Source organism: Copadichromis virginalis, linkage group LG3 (assembly GCF_057382275.1).
Source record: "Copadichromis virginalis isolate Kocher_CV1m ecotype Utaka linkage group LG3, C_Virginalis_male_GT1.1, whole genome shotgun sequence".
In the NCBI taxonomy this organism is placed as follows: domain Eukaryota; kingdom Metazoa; phylum Chordata; class Actinopteri; order Cichliformes; family Cichlidae; genus Copadichromis; species Copadichromis virginalis.
The window spans coordinates 19,641,401-19,645,667 of record NC_140620.1 but is presented as its reverse complement, the minus strand read 5'-3'; the positions used below and the strand labels follow the sequence as shown (position 1 = coordinate 19,645,667).

Genomic DNA, 4,267 nt, shown 5'->3' with positions numbered 1-4,267 from the left:
TTTAAACGTGTATTTTTTGGGGTGACAAAAATGTTGTTTTTCTTTAATACATAATTTTGAGCAGTAAACTCTGCTTGTTTAAACATGCACCATTGTGTGATTTTTCTTTGCTTGTGACTTCTTGATGTTGGTAAATACAATAATTGAAAAATACCACGTTACATATAATATACATATGATAATGTACAACACATTATGGAGTATGTTTCTGCTGTGAGGTCCCGCCTCCATGTACTTATGCAGTTAATCGCTAGACGGGTATTTTTATAAATAATATTATATTTTGGGAAATTTTCCCAGACATATTTTTGACCTGGAGGTAGATTTGATTGTGAACTGGAAAGGGAAAATGCTTATGAACTTGCAAATTAAAAACATGATGCATTTAAAGTAGCCCTTTTCCATTTGTATTTAAGAAGAGAATTTGTTCTAGTGTGCGTTCTAAGTTCTCTTGCCTTAAGGAAAATCCCTTCACATGGCACAGAAGAGGCTGGAGCGCACAGAAACTGGTAGAGATGCAGTTATATGGTCTAACTGGGCCCCACAAACTATCAGCTAATGAGAATAAATAAATTAAATTGCTGCACATTTTTTGCAGACTAGCAGTTTAAGATTATTTAAAACATAAATTATTTCTTTTTATAACATTAAATGTAAAGAGTCAAATAGAAGTCTTTCTAAAGTTATTTAATGATATTGTAGCGGCTCAGGGCTGTTCGGGGTTCTGTTTGTACAGTTATGTTTTGTGTATGTTGCCATGGTGACGGGTGACGCCCTCTCGCTGCGACGGTGTGTCCTTCCGGGGTCAGAGGGCGCCCTGTGTGTTGGTGTTGTTGCCGCGCTGAGCAGTTAGGTAGCGGCAGTGTGTTTTTCTGCAAAACGGCTGTGCTCCCTGGCTAGCTCACGGGAAGCACGACCAAACGATACCTCCGTCTCCTCCTTGTCTGAGCTCGCCACAATATTTATATTATGAAAAGCAGATTTTTGACATTTTAAGTTTGTCAGATAAAATAAACACGCACAAAACAAAAGCAAACAACAAGAACACAAAGCTGGAAAACCCACCCGATTGACCAAAATCAACTCAAAATATTCCCACACAACAGAACCTACTCTATTCCTCGCTGGCTCCAAATCTCTCAGTAGAAATATCAGTGGTTCGCTATCTGTCACCATCAAAACACTCCACAAATCCCGCGAATGATTCGCTTTCTTATAAACCATTGAATCAGATACCGAGGCAGTCAGATTCTAAATGAAGCATCGGACGTCACTGATCACGTGACTCTGGCCAAACAAATCAAGCTTCGACACACGCACCGGAGCGTCAGCTTCAAGCGGGCCATCACTACTTTATGGCTGTCTCCCCCAGGAGGAGTGTGAAAGGCCAGAGAGAGGAGACAGGGGAGCAAAGAAAAACATGGACTTTTTGGAGACGGCACGACACGGGAGTCAAGGGAGTGCACAGCAGTTTTTTGTGTGAATTATTTACACCACTGTAAATAAATGCACTGTTCATCACAAAGAGTCCAACGTTTGTGTCTTCATTTCCCACATCCCCAAAGTGTGCCACACAGCCAGTGACAGCCATGGATTTAACACCTTTCCTCTGCTTTTTCCTTACTACATATTTTTGGGGATTTGCTTCTGCTCTCGATGGTAAGCTGAACAGCACAAGTATACGCAAACAAGTTTAGAAAATTATATAGAAAATAATTAATTGAAATATTTTTTTTCAGGTCAAGCTGTGCTTTCTGTAGTATACTGACAGTTGCTCTCATAACTCAAGTAACCGTTCTAAAATAACTTTGTCACTGATGTCTTCAAAAAGGTCATTATAACCAGTGTTGGGAAGGTTACTTTTAAAATGTATTCCGTTACAGAATACAGAATACATGCCCCAAAACGTAACGGCGGTACATGTATTCCGTTACTCCCCAACACTGATTATAACCCAGTAGTTATTAAGACCAGTAAAACCAAATGTCAAATACGTGCATGATTTGTGCTTCTTCCCTCTCTCCTTCTGTAATGCATTTTTGCTTGATGATATGAAACAGTATATTTAAACTTTATATTGTTTTATATTTTATTAAACACTAGCAGTGTCTGCCTATTATTGTCTTTCTTTTTTACCTCTACTACTTTCGACCTTTATCTACTGGATTGAAAGAAAAAAAAACGAATTTCCTGTTCGGGTTTTTCCCCTGCTGTTAACAAGAAACTTGTGTTGCTTACTTCAGGCTAAGCAGGTATTTTGAGTCACTCCAAGGTAGACTTGACAACTGATATGATGATAATTTAATTTTAAAGGATTATGAACAGTCAGTCATTGCATTTCATTTGTAGATAAAAAATGTTGACATTTGAATTAAGAACAACACTAACATGGAGTATAATAGTATAAATGGAGTTAATTATTATACTACTGGTTCTTGGTGGAATGGATATATAAGATTAAAAAAAAGGTTGAGCAGCACCGCCGTGACATTGTACATTTATGGCTCAGAGATATATTTCTTCTGGAAAGAGAACGTTAAACTGTCAAAGCGTCAAAGGCTCATTTGACAGTGACGTGCTTTATATAAATATTTTCTTTCTTTCTTTTCTGTTTGACTTAGACCAAAAACAAGTTGTAGAAGCTGGAGAGAATGCACTACTGAAGTGTTGTGATTCCAGTATCGGTAAAATCGAAAAGTTATCATGGATCAGGAGAGATGTGGGAACAAATCTGCATGTTTTCTTCTACCGAGAAAATCGCCTCTATGAAAACATCCAGCATCCATCCTTTCGTGGCCGAGTGAAGCTGAGTGATCCACAAATTAAAGATGGAAATGTGTCCCTCATTCTCTTCAACACCACCACTAATGACACTGGAACATATGAGTGTTATGTGGTAGGCACTCACGCTGGACGCCGTAAGAGAGCAGTTTCTGAAGCCCAGCATGTAGTGCAGCTGAAAGTTAAATCTATAAGTACGTTTTGGCATCTTTAGCCTAAGTTAGATGAAATCTACACAATGCACCTTTTTTTTCCTTTTTAATAAAGCAAAAGCCATCATACCTTAAAACCATTGTAAGAAGATCAGAAGTCTGTTTATATGATTTTAAATTGGTTTCATTTTAAGTATCGTGTCAAGTGTTTTTAATGTAAATTTATTGATCAGTGATGTTACAATTTACAAACAAATTAGAAACTAACACAAACAAATTCCAAAGTTTACTATGATCTTTCACTGCTTCTTCCATTTATTAATTGATAATGTCTGACAGCACCTCACGCATGTTTCTCACCTGCAGCTCAGCCACGAGGACTCACAGAGGATGGATCTGTTGAACTGATGGTTGGTCTGTCAGCTTCTGCTGGGCTTCTTGTTGCTACTGTTGCTGGTTTTGTGATCTACAGAAAATTTGCGAATTCAAATTATCGCTCTCCTTCTGAACAAAAGCCAGTTTCCAGGACTCCCAAGGAAACTGGAAAGATGACAATGGAAGTCCAACCCGAGAGTCCTCTCCTATTAAACAGTTAAATACAGACTGAAGAAGTCACTTGGACGAGAGATGAAACGTTTCTCCTACAAAACGCTACGTCTGAATGAACAGAATCAACTTTTGGAGAGTTAAATATATAAATTTCTGTTTTCAAGTCTCAAAACAGAGTTAAAGCTAATGTGCACTGTTGTTCTCTCAGCCCACTGAGAGGAAAAGCACATCTTTATCAAAAACTCCTGCAACAACCTCTTTTTGTGGATTGTGTGCTTTTATTGTCTACTTTTTTTTTATTTAGGAAAGTGCATGTTAATTACATGTAAAAAAAAATTACATGAATGTAAACATACCAGATTATAGCCAAGGGCTAATTTCCATCTGTTGTCCATAAAACATAAAAAAATAAACATAATAATTCATAAAAAATTCATAATTCATTCATAATCTATTTATCCCCTTCGTATATTTTATTTATATTTGTCTCTGTATTTATATGTGTGTGTGTGTGTGTGTGTGTGTGTGTGTGTGTGTGTGTATATATATATATATATATATATATATATATATATATATATATATATATATATAACATTCTGTAACTGTAACTTCTGTCGGTGCTGTGCTTTTTTCGAAACCGAATTTCCCAGAGGAACCCACCCGAGGGATTAATAAAGTTCTATCTTATCTTATAATAAAAACTCCATCACCAAACTCACACATACACACCATTCTGTTCCCAAATGAAACATTAAAACTGTACAACTCATACATGATCACAC

The 4,267-nt window shown here is 37.0% G+C and overlaps 1 long non-coding RNA gene across 1 annotated transcript; it reads left to right on the top strand.

Annotated features, from left to right (window-relative positions):
• Positions 1-1,264: 1,264 nt before the first annotated feature.
• LOC146713262 (uncharacterized) lies at positions 1,265-3,986 on the top strand. Its single transcript, XR_014919269.1, has 3 exons — positions 1,265-1,659; positions 2,622-2,975; positions 3,300-3,986. It is a non-coding gene; the product is annotated as an uncharacterized LOC146713262 (long non-coding RNA).
• Positions 3,987-4,267: the final 281 nt, after the last annotated feature.